The sequence below is a fragment of the Micromys minutus genome, assembly GCF_963924665.1.
Source record: "Micromys minutus genome assembly, chromosome: 7".
In the NCBI taxonomy this organism is placed as follows: Eukaryota; Metazoa; Chordata; class Mammalia; order Rodentia; family Muridae; genus Micromys; species Micromys minutus.
Window position 1 is genome coordinate 30217348 of NC_137976.1, and position 18794 is coordinate 30236141.

At 38.6% G+C, this 18794-nt stretch overlaps 2 pseudogenes across 2 annotated transcripts in view; one reads left to right on the top strand and one right to left on the bottom strand.

Moving 5' to 3' along the window:
• The window catches only part of LOC308422635 (aspartate aminotransferase, mitochondrial-like), a 105855-nt pseudogene extending 103235 nt beyond the window's left edge, over positions 1-2620 (bottom strand). The window contains exons 1-2 of the transcript in view: positions 2388-2620; positions 1481-1580 (exon numbers count right to left, since the gene is read on the bottom strand). The product of the transcript in view is annotated as an aspartate aminotransferase, mitochondrial-like (transcript). The remainder of the gene's footprint in view (positions 1-1480; positions 1581-2387) is intronic.
• A 5121-nt stretch (positions 2621-7741) lies between these two features.
• Positions 7742-8834, top strand: LOC308422636 (hsc70-interacting protein-like; annotated as a pseudogene). The gene has a single exon. The product of its transcript is annotated as a hsc70-interacting protein-like (transcript).
• The last annotated feature ends 9960 nt before the right edge of the window (positions 8835-18794 follow it).

The following is an 18794-nucleotide window of genomic DNA, read 5'->3' on the forward strand; positions in this document are numbered from 1 at the left end:
TCAATACTGTAGAATACCATGGAGGCATTCTGTAAATACATGGATGGTGGTTTTGGCAGAAGCATTATTTGCAAAAAAAAGGTAGATCCATAACCAGAATAAGTATATACACCCCTGTAAGAACAAAACATTGTTCTTTCCATGGAGAAAGTGGTCACCAGCTGCTGGCTGGTCACCTCGAGGAATGGTGCCATATCTGGGGCTCAGTGTTGATTTCTGATGTTAGCAGGTCTGGCATTCAGCAGCAGCTTTAGCCGGGTCAGCCTTTGTGAGTGGAAGTTCATGTTGTGGAGCCCAAGTGTAACCTCTGTCTCTGCCACCATGGTTACTTTGTGCTTGTGCCCATTAGGCAAAGACAGGGATGACTGGCTTTACCAACTGAAAGCAAATTGCTTCGAGTGGTCCTTATGGACAGGTACTGAGTAAAAGGCATTTGCTATACCAACAACTGCATACCGGGTATCGGGATATGTGTTCATTTGCTCGAGTAAGGAAACTACATGTGGTAGAGGAGCTGTAATTGGAGTTACTACCTGATATAGTTTTTAGTAGTCAACTGTTATTCTCCTCAACTTCTACCTGTCTTCTTCACTGCTCAGATAGGAGAGATAAAGAGAGATGTGATGGGAATCACCACCCCTGCATCTTTCAAGTCCATGATAGTGGCACTAATTTCTGCAATCCATCCAGGAATATGATACCGTTTTTTTGATTCATTCTTTTCTTTGGCAGAGGCAACTCTAAAGGCTTCTATTTAGCCATTTTAACCATAACAGCCCTCACTCCACAGTGAAGGAAACCAACTTGAGAAATATACCACCTTCTAAGTATATCTATCGCAATTATACATTCTGGAACTGGAGAAATAACCTTAGGATGAGTTTAGGGACATATTGTGAGTTGAACATCAGCCAAAACTCCATTAATCATCTGGTTACATAAGCCCTTACTTTAACTGGAGGGCCACAATTTTCTTGGAAATTTCCTGGAATCAGTGTCAATTCAAAATCAGTATCCAGGTAACCGGAGAAAGTCTGATTGTTTCCTAATCCCTAGTGTACAGTTACCCTTGTAAAAGGCCGTAGATCCCTCTGGGGAATAAATGGAGAAAGGCTAACAGCAAAACTTTTAGGGTCTTATGAAGATCCTTCCTCAGGGGAACTTGGTTACTGCTTCATTCAATGGATTCTGTGTCTGCAAACTGGCACAAATCTGGAAATTAATTCACTGGCCCTAGTTGCCTTTGGCTACAATCCAATGTAGCCTTTCTACATTGTTTGAATTTGTTTGAGAAATTTTTTTGCATATACAGAGCAAACAAATGCAGCTGAGTTTTTATCTATTTCATGCCTGGAATCACTATTAGCAGGTATCATAGGTCTATACGAGTCATCCTCTCCTGTGCTGACCATTACCGGATAGGTCATGATGAATGTTGTTTTGTCTACACTTCCCGTTATAATAACTATGATCACCTTGCCTCTGGCAGTTCAGTGCTGCCACCTGGCCCTTGGTATTTCAGGGGCCCAATTAAACCCATCACATTTAATTCATCCAAATGAACAGCAGCGTCTCCAGTCCTAAGATTTGGCACAATGAAAAGGCCATCAAAATACTTTTCCATCTTGCTGCTGCTCCCTCTCTCCATTTTGTATCTAATAAGATTTGTGGTGGTCATGTCTTCTGGGCCTTCTCATTGTGGAGGATGAGGTTTCACAGTTTATCCACTCTATCATTGCTATTTCTTGAGCCTTAAAATTTCTTTATCAACACTAATCCAAGGGATACCAGGCATCTCCACCTCTTTTTCAATAGGCCATCTTTTGATAATACTTCAGCCAAGTATTCAGACAAACTTCTGATGTGTTTTTTAAACATGCAAGTTTCCATATTAAACCTAGAATCTCTCTACTCAGAGGGCCCATAACAATAAACTCAGTCCCAATTTTATGTTCCTTTCACCATTATCCCATAGCCTTAAAAAATCCATTCCCACACATATTTCCCAGGCTTTTGCTTGAATGAATTATCAAGCTCATCAAGATGCTTACCAGTGCAGCGCAGATCCTCATGGACTACACTTTCTGCCTCCCCTCCAAGGGCTTGTTTTGCCTTGAGTCTGGTTACAGGTCTAGAGGCAACTATTGGTGTGTCTCGACCTACATCAGCCTGGCATTTTCTTCAGAGGAAGTCACTGCTGGTTTTTCAGACAATGAAGGATTAATTTCCTCATGTGAAAAAGGCATTATTTCAAGGGGTGGGGCTGATGTTACTGTCTCCTTGGGTGAGGCAAACCCTTGAGAATTAGAGAATTCAAAGTTCTCAGCCTCCTATGCATCTGAATCCCAAGTTATAGGATCCAATTCTTTGCCAATTAATGCCCTTACCTTAACTGCGGATACCCTCTGAACCTTGTCCAGGTTATGGAGTATTTAGGTGGTAAAGTCTTGCTGGGGTATGTCACCTGGGAGAGGGGCAGGCGTTGAGAATGTACAGCCTCAGCCCACTTCCGTTTCAGTATCTTCTTCATATTTGGGGCTGAAGAGGTGATTTCCCAAATTCGTGCTCCAGCATCCTTCTGCTGTGACTTGCTAATGTTATGGAGTCTCCCATAATACATTTCTGCCATAAGTTACATTTGTTCATGATATTTGGTCACAACTAAAAGGAACTTATATGGAGACACGCAGAAAATCTGTGAGTTGTTATTTTACAGCCACCTGTGTTACAATGGATTAGTTAAATTGGTACCTAAAAGTGTGTGTCTGAGTTAATGTTTCATTGCTATAACGTGACACCATGGTCATGGCAACTCTCATAAAGGGCAACATTTAATTGGGGATGGCTTAGAGTTTGAGGTTTAATCCACTGTCACCTTGGCAAACAGCATGGTGGCAAGCAGGCAGACATGGTACTGGAGAAGGACCGGAGAGTTCCACATTTTGATGGGAAGCCAGAGAAGAAGACGACTGTCACTCACCTTAGCTTGAGCTTAGCAGAACCCAAAGCCTGCCCCCAAGTGACACACTAACTTCATCAATACCACGCCTACTGCAACAAAGCCACACCTCCTAATAGTACCAATCCCTATGGATAAAGCTTTCAAACACATGAGCCTAATGGGAGCCACACCTATTCAAATAACCACAGCAGGCCAGTCTGTTTTGACTTTTGGTACAAGCTAGCTCCAATAGTTCACACTTTGGGAAATAAATTTGTTTCTTATTTGAAAGAGTATGAAGTTAACAATAATGCACTAGTCTAAGGAAAGTGATCTTTTATCTCTTTGGTGCATATACGCATGTGGTTGTGTTCCTGCATGTGTATGAACAAATGTTGAATGGCTGTGCAATGGCATGTGTGTGGTGGACAAGCACAATTGAGTGTGGGTTCTTCTTTTTTTTTTGAGGCAGGGTATTTTTGTGGGTTGCACTTGCCTATAGCATGCTGGCTGGCCTGCAAGCTTTTAGGGAGTGCTGTCTTCCAGCTCACCACAGAAACACTGGTGTGGCAGACATACACAACTGGTTTTCACACATAATCTGGGGAATCCAAACTGTGGGCCTCACACTTGCACTTCAAGTTCTTTTTCCACTGAGTCACCTCTCTAGCTCTCTTAAACTGCTGATAAGAAGGTAGTCGCTGGAGCAGATGGTTCAACAATTTGTATTATCAATTCTTGGAAATCTGAAATCCGAGCAAGTTATCAAAGAATTTTAGAGTATATTCTTTAAAGGCAGAATGTTATACAGGTGACATTTCTTGTGTCTGGAGTAGGGGCTGTTTTCATGCCTGTGCCTTGGGGCTGATACAGTTATTCTGCAGTTCAATGGAACGACTGTACAATTCATCTTGCCAAATGAGTCGATGAGAATAGTAGGCTCTAAGTACTGTATTCCAATAGAAATGACTAACATGGGCCTCCATGGGACGTTGTGAATAAATTATGCTTTAAATATCCTAGGAAACTGGTTTCATTAAAATTTAAGCATGCAAAGATTTTGTAATCAATATTTGTGTAAACACTTACAAAACAACTTCTCCATATATTAACTTTGTAAAGGGCTGCAGATACACTTCAATTATAGTCCGGTAAAAGGAGAGAATGCCAAAGAGCCTAACAGCATTAGTCATTCTTTAAGAGGCAGGATTGTGGATAGTGCTTTTTGTTGCTTTTTCCTTTCTTTCTTTCCTTGCTCCTTAAAATATCACTATTATTTCATTTGGTGACGAGGAAACAAACAAAAAGTAAGCAAGCAAAAGTAAAAACAGTAGCCAACACTCTCCTACGGAAGGTGGGAAAATGCAGATTACAGAGAGAAAACCAACAAGGAAGATGCATCCAGGGACTGAGGTCACAGGGGATGAGGCTTAGTGGGGTCCGTTGCTTAATAAGAATGTTCAGTAAGCATTGTGCACATGAAGATGTAGGGGGGGCACATTTTATGAGACAGATTTATGTGGTATGACTAGACTGGCTTTTCTAAATGCTGATTTCAGCATTCACCACAATGCCCCTTAAAGAAAAGATAGTTTTCTTCCCTGTTTTCATTTTCTCTCCCCCTTGTAAACTGATAATAAGTCTAAATAAGGGTGCTGTGGTCATCAAATGAAGGAAAGTGGAGAGAAGCTGGGGAAGAGACAAAGAGAAATACTTTGATGTTTACACAATTCTGGACATTTATAATCTCATTTAATCCATGTAGAACAGTGAAGCACTCTGGGTACAATTCCTTGCAATGGTCACTTGATCTCCAGAGCTGTGTTAATGGATCGAGCCTGCTTTATGAGTCCCAAAGCCAGATTGTGGAGGTGTAGTGTTTCCTCTGGGCTAGTAACCTGGGGGGAATGGCTTTGGCAGGTGTGACCTCTTGAGAGGGTACCATGTCCCTCCTTACAGCTTCAGTTCCTCTGGGACTGAAGAGAGATTTTTGCCAGAATTAGGAAACCTAGAGATCAATTGCTACCTTGGTTCCCAGTAGATCTGAACTAAATGCTAAAAGTGATTTTAAGCAGCCAGGCATTTGGCTAAGGGGATAAAGGATTATACTAGTTTTTATTTGATCTGTTTATTTTTGTTTGCAACCTTTACACTGAAAATATGGATAAGTTTCAAGCCACTGATCAATAGACCGAAGCACCATTGTGGTAGTGAGAGATCAGTATTATGTCCTTCTTACGTTGAAGCTGTGTAGAAATTGTTAGATGATTATGATGTTATGTTCCTCAGTGTTTGCAGAACTGCCTCCTAGAACTGTGCTTAAAGGGAACCTTGCTGAGTATTATTCTCCATCGTGAGCTGCTTGTGGGCACAGAACAGATGAGACACAGGCTAGTCCATCCGTCTAAAGTTGGTTAAATATTTGGTCAATAAGCTCCTTTTTGTAAATTCAAAATAAAATGACATTTTGAAATTATCTCCAAATTAAAATAGCATTTTTCTATTGAATATCCCACTCTAACAGTTTTGTTGTATGAACTCATGATCTACTGAGGTATGAAAATAATTTAGCCCACGACAGTGTGTGTGTGTGTGTGTGTGTGTGTGTGTGTGTGTGTGTGTGTGTGTGTGTGTGATGTTTCCCCAAATATATGGCAGTTTTAAATGATACGTAAATCACTCCATATCCTTTATAGCAACCTTTTTTATTCCTTAAAAACAAGATCAAAGCTAGCTGGCTTTGTATCTGAGTACAAGATCCATGAGGTAGACCGCTAAAATGGTAAACATTTAATTTATATTCTGTACTGATTTACACAGGGAAATGCAATGACCAAAAAATACGGAGGCAATTTAGTTTATTTACACAGTAAACAGCCACAGTTGTTAGTAGTTAATGCTTATTCTTTATTTATCCTTCTGAAATCTGCCCCTGTCCTCTGAGATAAAGACTGTGCTTATATCTTCTTTCTTACTTATCTGGACCGACAGAAGCTCTCCTGTGAGCATTAAAACCTCAAATATTTAACTCTTCTGCCTGGATTAGAAAGGCAGCCTGCACATGACAGAGGCAGTGTTCCAGTTGAGGCTTCCCCCTGTCTCAGTGAATGCTGGGCACTCCCATGGCATATGGAGCTGGCTGAGAATTTCTATCATTTTCAAAGATGGTGAGTTCTCACACGGTCCCTACTGAATCAAGACAACTGTAACTACCACAAAACTAGGATTCATAGAAAATCATTTACATTTTAAAACTGGATTTCATGTAACAAAGGCATAGAGGTGTGCAACATCTCAGCCTGTTTTATGAGACGAGGGAGTAGCAAACCACGGTTTCTTGTGTGGTGACCAGCAGCACGGTATTCACTGAGCCACATGCAAAGACCCAGTGTCAGCCTCATAAAAAACAAACAAACAAACAAGCAACAAACTAGATACTCTGCTTGTTTGCTTCACTATTTTACTGTATACTGAGACCTGGCAACTTTTTGGTTCCTCTTCTAACAATTTCAACCACGTTTTTGACACTGAATCTTCTGTTTGACATTTTCTGCTACCTAGAGAAGCCTGTGTTAGACAATGAGACACTTAAATTATAGTTGCTTAGAATAATTATACATTTAGACAGGTACATTGAAATATAAATATAACATCACTTATAGTAAGTACTTTCAAGTAGAACTCATTTGGGGAGTAAAAGGAATATATTTTTGAAACATTTTAAAAATTTTAGTGCCTTAAGCAGAGCATGTATATGATATAAATTATTTGAGAATTTCTAAAAATATAGTTATATAAAACATAAGGAACCAGAGCACAAAACATTTTGTAGTTGGAGTTAAATGCAATTTCCTGAATGAACATGATAATAAAATACATTTTGGTGGTTTAGGATTCCTTATGAAATAAGAATTTTTCTGGTAATGCCATGGAAATGTGTGAGGAAGTGAATGTCACTGGCATGCAGAGGGTGTTTGATGAAAGCCAGTGGAATATTTCTGAGAATTTCATTTCTTTTTGAAAGAAGAAATTGTCACACAGTTAACATATTACATGCCTGTCGGCATCTTATTCTAAAGTACTCTCCACAGAAGAGCAATTTTAATAATTAGAACTGTCAGTACGCTACTGCTGACAACTTTCAAACATCTACAGGGAAAGGAAGGTCAGTGTGTGTGTGTGTGTCTGTGTGTGTGTCTGTGTGTGTGTATGTGTGTTCTTGACAGACCCTTTTTATCTGTAAGTAGCATTTAGTATCATAAAATCAGGGTTTAACTCGTTACATAGCTTCATTCAGTGAGGCCAGATGAGGAGAATACAAATACAAGTCTAATTGTACTCTGAGACTTAACATGTACGTTATGTTTAGAAAGGCTGCTTTTGTCTTAAAATCTTTTTCTTTCTTTTAACGAAGGAGAAAAATGATGTATTTTATGAAAATTATCAACTCTAGTAATAAAAGAAATGACAACAAAACCACCTTTTTGCCTAACCGCTCAAGTCGTTCCTTTTAAATGTTGGTTAATATTCTTTTTAAGGCAAGTGAAAGCATCTTTTGATGTCTGGGAAGCTCTATAGGAGTGATAAAGAATCATGCATGAGGTTAAAGCAGGTATATCACAATTCTATTGATTCAAAATCACCAGAGTGTATTTAAAAAACAACCCCCCCCCAGAAAAACCCCAAAACCAACCAACCAACCAAACAAACAAAACCCAAAAATGATCAGTCTGTTCTGCCTCACAGCAGCTGTCCCCTTCTAGTTGATCACATTGAGTCACTTTGGGACTTGGCATCTGACCTCCACGGCTGCCCACCGCCTATCCCCGCAAAGTGAATAAGCTTCGGCTTTCGTGAAGAAGTGTAGGCAGGACCCGAACGTCCTGCACACAGAGGAAATGTGCTCTTGAGGGAGTGGGTGCAGCTTGTGGGGGGTAAAGTACCACCTGCTACTCATAAGGTTAAGTCAGAAGAAAATGCCAAGGAAGAAGAAAGACAAGACAACAAAGGAAAACACAGAGAGAGGAGCCATCAAGTGAGGAGAGCGATCTAGAAATTGACAACGAAGGTGTAAGTGAACCAGACGCTGATGCTTCTCAGGAAATGGGAGATGAAAGTGCAGGAATAACTGAGGAGATGATGGATGAAGCAGATGAAAAGAATGGGGCTACCATTGACGCTCTAAGATGTGAGCCCCAGAAAGCCACTGACTTATTCACAGACGCCATCGGGCTGAATCCCTGCTTGGTCAGAAGTCAAATGCTGCCATCTGAGACTGTGACAGAAAGCTATTGAAATAAACCCCGATTCAGCTCAGCCATGCAAACCGAGAGGGAAAGCACAGACTCCTTGGGTCACTGGGAAGAAGCAACTCATGATATTGCCCTTGCCTGTAAACTGGATCGTGACGAGGTTGCCAGTGCTGAAACAAGCTCAACCTCGGGCTCAAAAAATTGCTGAACATCGGAGAAAGTATGAGTGAAAACGTGAAGAGCGAATGATGAAAGAACAAATAGAAAGGGTGAAGAAGGCTCGAGAAGAGCACGAAAGAGCCCAAAGGGAAGAAGCCAGCAGACAATCTGGATCTCACTATGGCCCTTTTCCAGGTGTCTTTCCTGGGGGAATGCCTGGTAATTTTCCTGGAGGAATGCAAGGAATGGGAGGGGCCATGCCAGGAATGGCAGGGATGGCAGGGATGGCAGGAATGGCAGGAATGCTTGGACTCAACAAAATCCTCAGCGATCCAGAGGTTCTCGCAGCCATGCAGGATCAAGACGTCACGGTGGTTTTCCAGGATGTCACCCAGAACCCATCAAATATATCAAAATATCAGAGCAACCCAAAGGTGGTGAATCTCATCAGTAATTTGTCAGCCAAGTTTGGAGGTCAATGATAATGTCAAAGCTCTTGCTGAATAAAGAACAGTTTAGCTCACTTGCTGGATGTTGCGATACTTTAGTGGGGACTGCAACTACATAGAACATTATCATTATTCTGAAGCTGATGTTTTCATAGAATGTTAGGAAAAGATATGATATCCCTGGCTTCAGCACCAATGTTAGGAAAAAGGTGAAGAGAGTTGAGGGGAAATGTTCTATGGAGGTGCAGTAAGGCATGGGGGCAAGGGAGCTGCCTCTGGGGGACTTATGCTGGGAATCTCTACCCCCCTGGGAGACCAGCCACACAACAGTATAGTACAGAATAGAATTTATTCAGGGTATAGAGAGGGGAGTTAAGAGGGTAGTAGAGGCAGAGAGAGAGAAGAGAAGAGGAGTAGAGAAGTAGAGACCAGCCATGAACACGTGCAGAGAGGGGGGAAGAAGGGAGTGCAAGGGTACAAGAGAGCAAGAGAGAAAGAGAGAAAGAACAAGAGAACAAGAGAGAGGAGGAGGGACGCACCCCCCTTTATAGTGCCAGGTAACTGGGGCAGAACATACCTGGCTATTTCTAGGTAACTGTGGGGTGGGGTTTACAGAATCCCAACAGAATCTGTGTCTTGCTATTTCTAATTGTGGTAACACTATCCAGTTTCCAAATCAAATGTACTAGGTGATAAGAGCTTAGCTTAATAAATAGCTACTTGTCCTGTCTTTCATCTATCATTTGTCAATAAAGACTCAATGGCAATTTCTTCTTGCCAGTGCTAACACTTAAGTTTCTGCCCTATCAGGGATTTCTATGGCCCTATATTCTGAGTTAGCTTAAATAACTAAGCTATTTAATTTCAGTGCAAAATTTCTGACTAATGAGATATAATTTTCATGTTACCCTTTTACAAAAATGAAGGCACTAAGAATTTCCTAAGGGTCTTTTGCAGTGAGATATTTTTAAAACATCTTTTAAGTTTTCTAATTGCAGAACCCATATTAAGTTATACTTTTACTTTAACCCTATAGCATGTGCACACTTAGTATGCACTTGGTTATGAGGAGGGTAGAAGATATGATTGGGTGGAGGGTGGTGTGCAGACAAATTCTGGAGAAACCAGATCAATATTTAAATTATGGTTAGGGCCCAGAGTAACAACCATACCTTTATATCCACTTTTCCTAAGTTATGATTCATGAGCCTGTGAAAGAAAAAGAGCAAAGCAATACAATATGCATCACCAATATTAGATGATTTTTAAATTTATGTTGAATCCAACTTTTGAATTAGAAATTTGGAAAAGTAGAAAAAATAAGCAAAATATCTGATACAGATTAAGAAAAAATGTTTTAATTATTTTTATTTTTTACAGTTATTATACCCCTCCAGGCCTGTCCTTTCACACTTCCTCATCCTATTCCTCCTCCCTTCTCTCTCCAAGAAGACATCCCAAACAGCCCTCCTTGCCAGGCCTCCCTGTTCTCTGGGACTTAAAGTCTCTCCAGGGTTAGGCATGTCTTCTCCCAGACCAGTCAGTTCTCTGCTGTATATATGTCAGAGGCCTCATATCAGCTGGTATATGCAGCCTGGTTGGTGGATTAATCTCCGGGGTCCAGGTTAGTTGAGATTGTTGGTATTCCTATGGGGTTGTCCTCCTCCTCAACTTCTTCCAATCTTTCCCTAATTGAGTCACTGAGATTTCCATCTTCAATCCATTAGTCACTGCAAGTATTTGCATCTGTCTCAGTCAGCTGCATGTTGGGCATCTTGGAGAATAGCCATACTAGGCTCCTGTCTGTAAGCACATCATAGCATCAGTAATAGTGTGAGGTCTTAGAGCCTCCACTTGAGATAGATCCCTTTGGGCCTGTCATTGGACCTCATTTCCCTCAATCTCTTTTCCATTTTTGTCCTGGCAGTCCTTTCAGACAGGAAAAATTCTGGGTCAGAGTTTTTGACTGTGGGATGGCAACCCCATCCCTCCACTTGATGCCTGTTTTTCTACTGGAGGGGGACTCTACAATTCCCTGCCCTCACTATAAGACCTTTCATCTAAGGTCCCTCCCTTTGAGTCCTGAGAGTCTCTCACCTCCCAGGTCTCTGGCACATTCTAGCACCCCCCTCCACACACAGGCTGCTTATTCCCCTTTTTTCTGATGGCCCCCAGGGTTTCTCTCCTGTTCTCCCACCCTAATACCTTTTTACCTCCTGCTCCTCTCTCCCTCTCAGGTCTTTCCGTCTGTCTGCCTCCTGTGATTGCTTTCTTCTTCCTTCCAACTGGAATTGAAGCATCCTCACCTGGGCTCTTCTGCTTGTTTACCTTCTTGAGTTCTATGTATCCTAAGTTTTGTATCCTAAGTACTCTGTACTTTTCTGGCTACTATACAGTTATTAATGGATGCACACCATACATAATCTTTTCAGTCTGAGTTACCTCACTCAGGATGATATTTTCTAGTTCTATCCATTTGCCTGAAAATCTCATGATGACCTCAATTTTAATAACTTCATAGTATTCCATTGTGTAAATGAACCACATTTTCTGTATACATTCTTCTGTTGTGGGATATCTGAGGTGTTTCCAGCATCTGGCTATCACAGATAAGACTGCTAAGAACATATCAGAGCACATGTCCCTGTGGTATAGTGGGACATCTTTTGTGTGTATGCCCAAGAGTGGTATAGCTGGGTCCTCAGGTATACCTATTTCTAATTTTCTGAGGAATTTTCAGATTGATTTCTGGAGTGTGGTTGTACCAGTTTGCAATCTCACCAGCAATAGGGGAGTGTTCTTATTTTTCTACATCCTTGCCAACATCTGCTGTCACCTGAGTTTTTGATCTTAGTCATTTTGATTGGTATAAGGTTGAATCTCAGGGTCATTTTCATTTGCATTTCTTGATGACTAAGACTTTGAACATTTCTGTAAGTGCTTCTTGACAATTCAGTATTTGTCTGTTGTCAATTCTCTATTTATCTCCATACCCCATTTCTTGATTTGATTGTTTGATTTTTTTTTTTTTTTTTTTTTTTTTTTTTTTTTTTTTTTTTTTTTTTTTTTTTCTTGGTGGTTAGCTTCTTGAGTTCTTTAAAGAATTTTGATATTACACATTATTGAATGTGGTATTAGTGAAGTTTTATTTTATTTTTTCCCAATCTTTAGGTTGCTATTTTGTCCTATTGACTATGTCCTTTGCCTTACAGAAGCTTTTCAGTTTCATGAGGTCCATTTATTAAGTCCTGATCTTAGAGCCTAAGCCATTGGAATTCTGTTTAGAAAACAATCCTCACCCATATGCCAATGAGTTCAAGGATCTTTCCTATTTTCTCTTCTGTTAGATTTAATGTATATGGTTTTATGTTGAGGTCTTAGATCTACTTGGACTTGAGCTTTGTTCAAGATGACATATATGGATCTATTTTCATTTTTCTACATACTAATTGCCAGTTAGTTCAGTACTATTTATTGAAGATGCTTTCTCTTTTCCACTGAATAGTTTTGGCTTCTTTTTCAAAGATCAAGTGTCTGTAAATGTGTGGTTTGGGTCTTCAATTCTATTCTTTTGATCAACCTCCCTGTCTCTGTACTAATACTATGCAGTTTTTTGTTTTTTGTTTTTTTGCTTGTTTTGTTTGTTTTTTTTTTTTTTTATCACTGTTACTGTGTAGTACAGCTTGAGGTCAGGAATGGTGATTCCCCCCAGACATTTTTTTATTGTTAAGAATTGTTTTAATTATCCTGGGTTTGCTGTTGTTGTTGTCTTTTGCATATGAAATTGAGAATTGTTCTTTCTATGTCTTTGAAGAATTGTGTTGGAATTTTGATGAGGATTGTGTTGAATCTAAATAAGCTATAATGAGATAAATGCTGAGATGGATATTTACAGAGAATATACTTGATGGACATTTCTATGAGACTCATTCAGGGTCTCCTGTGCTTCCTACATTTTCTCCTGTTTCCAAAGACAATCTTTTAGCTCATTTTAATCTTATTTGGAGCCTTAGATCTACCTGGCTTGTTCTATGTCCTTTGTATAAACATATCTAATCTAAACATTTTTGTAACTTGCAATTTTTTTCAGCGAGAAATAATCTTTTGTGATTATAGCAGAAAAAATATTTATAATTAAAGTAGAAAAATATTCAAAATATCTGATATCAACTAAGAAATTTTAAAGGATCTATATTAATCCCAAATCTAAGTGCTGAAATGGGGATGCTCTTACAGTAGGTTTCTATTATCTGAAGTTACGTGACCCTACAGGGCAGCTCGGCCTTGCGTCTGCAGCAATGGCGAAAAATCTATGTTCAGGTGGCATGAATTCATTCCATATTTTTAATAGTTAAAAATAATTTTTATCTTTCAGAAAGACAGCACTTACCTCCTACTATCAAGAAATCAAACTCCTGCAATAAAGCACGACTCCCAGCAACCATCTGGAATTGCTCCTCGCTGTGCTGTAAGCTCATTTGTAAGGACGACTCTTAGCAGAAACTATCCTAGGCACCATTTCTTCAGAGGGTCTGCATATTTTCTTGTAAAATTTCATAGCAAAAGTTACTAAGCACAATTTGATCTCTTAACTTTTCGTTTTCTACAAATGGTGATCCATGCTTTTAGATAGCTCTGTAACTGACATCTAATATACTTACCTTTCAACGTGCACACTCTGACCAACATCATTCAACCTTTACACATGAAATAGACGTTAAAAAATTAATTTTATGATGGTGTATAACTACTTATAAGTAAATCTGAATAAGTTTAGGTTAACTATTAGGGTTCATTTAAGAGTTAAGCAGAAATCACCTCATGTGTAGGAAGAATCCCAGGAGTCAGATTTTCTGCCCTATTTATCCAGTGACAAGCACAGAGCCTGTTGTGTAATAGGTGCAGACTGAACATTTGATTGATATATATCCACATGTAAAAAGCATTGTTTTTTACTATCAAGGCATTACACATAAGAATTTTAGGGAGTACACCAAGTTAAATATTTATAATCCAGAGCACTTTTGAGGGAATTACAGGCTTTTGCACAGTTTTCTGCCACAAGACATTGCTAGAGTTGATTCCAAATGATATTATATAACTGGACCCCAGTTGTTTTCTGACAACATGGTTTCATCAATAATTTATGATATTTTCAAGTATAATTTAGAATAAGAAATCAAATGTTTGTATGAGAAGCCCTGGTGCTCAGTAATTTTTTCGTGTGTGTTTTCTTTTACAAAACTAATGGAAGAATTAATATAAGCCACCCTTGAATCTAATAAAAAGAAATTCCACAGTCATAACAGAACAATAAGTTTGTATGGCACTGGTTCATCCACAGACATTAGAGTTTCAGAGTAGAGTCAGGAACCACAAGCTGATTACATGAAGAAGACATAGAAATACTTCATGTGTTATAGGAGGAGTTAATACCAAGAACAGTAAAAAAAATAATTTGAAATTCTCGAAATGATAAAGCTATAAAATATTCCAAAACGAAGCAAGAAATCAACGGATATGCTTTATGAAAAACATAGCATCTGGGTGTGGTGGCACACACATTTAAGCATTGCACCTGGGAGGCAGAGCCAGGTGGATCTCTATGTGTTTCAGGCCACCCTGGTCTACATAGCAAGTTCCAAGACAGCCAAGGGTACAAAGAGAGATTCTGTCTCTAACAAAAGAAAAAAGAAACAACCAACTAAACCAAATTAACCCCCCCCAAAAAAAAAGAAAAAAAAAAACATAGCAAGAGTGTAATTACTATATAAATATGTGAAGTCTCTAAATACATTCACCCAATAGATAATTGACCAAACTTTCCCAAAATACCTGCTAGCTAAGTAAGTAAAAGAAAAAAACCAAACAAACAAACAAAAAACAAACCAGAAACAGCAGTAAGTTAAAATGAGTAAAATTTCAATAAGAGATATGATTTAGTTTTTCATGTATTTATTTTTATCACAATGTATTGATATACCAAATACAAATTTTGATTTATATGTCTTAGTTAATTTTTAAAATTATGCAAAATATAATGGATAATTTTCCCAGTGATAACTGTGCATTCCTTTTACAAAGTTTTGTCATTTCTGGAAGAGTGTTTAAGTTATTAGGTATTTATCTTTCGATTTCTCTAAAATGTGTGTATATTAGTAGGTGGCTTAGTTTTACTGTTTTGTACATTTACAATGCCTCTGACTTTAAATGATTCATTATTATGTTGTTTCTCCAGAGAAAGTAAGCTATTCTAAGTCATAACACTCATACCTTCAAAATCAGACAAGTAGGCCTAGCCACTAAATATTTTCACAATTGTTTTAATTTAGGAGAATGTTTTAGGAAAGAGTTTCTATTACCAAGAAAAATATTTATCTAAAGTTTAGAAATTAATTCCTCATTTCAGTTCATTACTGTATAATTCAAAATTAATGAAAGTTCATATATATGTAAGCAGAAATGAAAACATGAAACTTATTCAATGTCATATACCTGAAGTTTATTGCTTAAATAAATGTAATTTCAATAGTAATATAACATATAATAATAATTTTCATGAGAGTAGATTTTAAACATTCTTATGCACATGAAACTGAAAGATAGTTCTGTAATAGTATTAATGGGCTAAACTGTACAAATTATATATACATGCATGATGTATCAAGGAAGGGAGAGCAAAGGTTCATGCTATAGAGTGCAAATGTGCACAATAAAAATAGTTCTATCGAAACAAAATTTCCCAAACAGGAACAAACTAATTTGGAAACAAGCAGAAAACAGAAAGCCAATTGTGACCTTCTCAGTAATCCAGAGACACGGTTTTGTGCAAGTGCTTCAACAACTCTATTTCTTGCAGTGTAGTCAGCCTTCAAATCTGAGCCTGCATTGTTTTATTTCACTCACTACTGACTGAATCATATTCTTAACCAATGACTAGTCTTTGAAAACTGCATTTTGAAATGATCATAGAGCATTTTATTCCATAATTTACCTCTGAGTCAGTGGTGAAGTCATGAGTTTAGGTTCTTTCCTTTTCTTGGTTTTGAGTTTTCAGCACCGGGAAGAAACCCGGAACTTAGCTGAAGCTAGGCCAGCACTCTTGCCTAACTGCCTCTTCCCATATTTTGTCTTGTTTTGCTTTGTTTTGTTTGAGGTGGGCTCTGGTTGTGTAGTTCTGGCTGGCTGGAGATTCCCAAGCCTTTCCATTTGTGCCAATCCTTATGGGTCTGACTCCTGAGTGCTGGGGTTATGGGCATGAGCCACTAGGTCCAGTACAAGTTTTAATACAATTAATAAGAAAAAGAAATCTTCTCAGAATTCATGTGTTTTCTCAGATCTTTGGTTAAAGTCAGATGAGGAAGCAGAAAGGCATGAGATCAAGTTAAAGTTCATTTAATTATTTAAAAAAGTTCAAAACTTTATGCTGAACTAATTATATCAATATCAGACATTACAAAGATTTAATTTGTGTAGGTCATCATGAGAACCTGATGTTAATTTTTAAACTTTAAAATACTTACTGTCTACTTTTAAATAATTTGTGGATTACTAATGTATGAATATTTGCTTTTCTTCCTCCCCTAATAGTCAATCATTTTCAATAACATCTTCTATTTATCTTTGAAAATTTTATACATTTATAAAATCTATTATGATTATTTTATCCATCAATACTCACCTGTCTGGCAAGATGTGCCCTCTGCACCTTCAAGAGGAAGAAAGACCTGGCAGTTGTAGGGAGTAACTGTTCTGGCCAGGTGTTATCAACTTAATATATACCACAGTCACCTAGGGAAACAGAACCTGGGTTGAGGAATAGAGTCTATCAGACTGGCTTCTAGGCCTGTCTCTGGGGAAATATTCTTCATTTCTAGTTGATATTGGAAGGCTCAGCCAGTATGGGTGATACTAGCATTGAGCAGGTGGGCTTGGCTTGTGAGATAGCCGAACAAATCAGAGGAAGCAAGCTTATAAACATTTCTCCCATTTTATTTTTGTTTGTTTGTTCAGACTCTTGCCTTGAGTTCCTACTTTTGTTTTCCTCGATGATGGACTAGAGTCTGTAAGCTGAATAAAACCATCCCTTTCTACTTACTTCTGGTCAGGGTTTTATTGCAGAATCAAAGACGCAAATACGAGTAGTAACCAGCCGCTTTCTGATTGGGTCCTGGCCCACAGAAAAGACTTCATGCATGATACTACAGACCTGTTCATGAAGCAGTTTTTACTTTTTAAACAGCTGAATTCTTGTACTTGCTAGTCAGGACAGAAATTTGTTCTACTTTGTAATCTAATGATTTGTAAATCCTTTACATAGCAAACAAATTTTTGTCAACATTTGACTTAAAGTTCTTGGCTATTACATTTTCATTTGACACACACACACATAGACATAATACAGTTTCTGTGGCAAAAAAAAATTAGTATCATTTCTTTTGGGTTTTGAGCTAATCGTTATTTTATACAATGTATCATCTCATGGCTCAGTGGTGGAATAGAACTTGCTACATTATTTTAAATATTAGTTACAATTGACCTGAGAGTGTTGATTTCTAAATAATCAATTGTAAATGAATCATTGCCTCCTGTAAATGTTTGATTAATACTGGCTTTAATTTTAAAAAAAATCTATTTTAACCCCCTAATTGGAACTTTGTATTGGAACAAACATGATTGAGTATGATAATATTTAACCAGAACAATTAACTCTATTGTCTAGGTTCTCGATTGCAAGTATGCAATAAAACAGCAGTTTGATTGCTGAAAAGATGTTATTTCCAGAATTTAAAGGGAGGAATCATGAAGCCTCTGTGGCAGCCACATCACAGTGATGCCACACCAGTCTCCTCTTGAGAGATTTGATGTATAAGTAGTATGGGTACAGCTGAACTTATGAGTCACTGTGCACACCCATCTTAGCAAAGTGCCATGTCCTGAACACATGCGCAGTGGCTGCAGTGGAGGTAGCATGTGCCCGTACTACTGCCCTTAGTCCTTGCTGCAGGGAGTACGGTGCAGCTGTCACTACTGTGCTTGGATGTGACTACTCCTGCTCTGGTGGAGTTTCTATCTGTAATTTGGGGTTTTAGTTCATGCCTTCTTGTTTGGAAACGCACAGGACATAAACATCTTTTCATAATTGATAGTATCTCATTTTGAGCTCAGATTTTTGGTTGTTTCAAGCCAGAAAAACCACCCTGGTTAGAATCAAATTGTATGAATATTAGATATGCTAATTAAAAGCTTTAAGAGCTTTAAAATGCGAGATTTGGGATATGTCTACAGTTTTCTTTTTAAGAATTTTATATGTGAGTATTGTATTTATATCATTTCTATCAATCCCTTCATACCTCTTACAGCTTCCCTTACCTTACCACTGTCTCTCAAAGTCATGGTCTTCCTTATCTCTCTCACACACACACACACACACACACACACACACACACACACACACACACACGAGTCAAGAGTCAAATGTCACTCATATGTCTGTATTTAGCACTGACCACTTGGGATTAGATATACTATCAGAGACTGGCTCCTCAAGAAGATTAACTTTCCTTATAATTATGGCCATTAATTTCCTGTAGCTTTCTTATCTATGCACAGGGATCTATGAAGTTTCTCCTGTCCATGTTGACATGGCAACCGGTGTTGTCATTCTCATTGTGTAGGCCTTTTTAAAAAATAATCATTTTACTTGTTTATATTTCAAATGTTATTCTCCTCCCCATCTCCTCCACCTACTGCCCTATTGCCTTCCACTTCCCTTTTCCTCTAAAAGCGTGCTCTTCTCCCAACACACATTCCTGCCTCACCTCTAGCGTTCCCCTTATGTGGGGCATCCAGCCTCCGCAGGACCAGGTGCCTCCACTCCCACTGATGCCAGATGAGGCCGTCCTCTGCTACAGGTGTAACGGGAGACATGGATTGGCTTAGTTATACACTTTAGTTGATCATTTACTTCCTGGGATTTCTACAGAGTCTGGT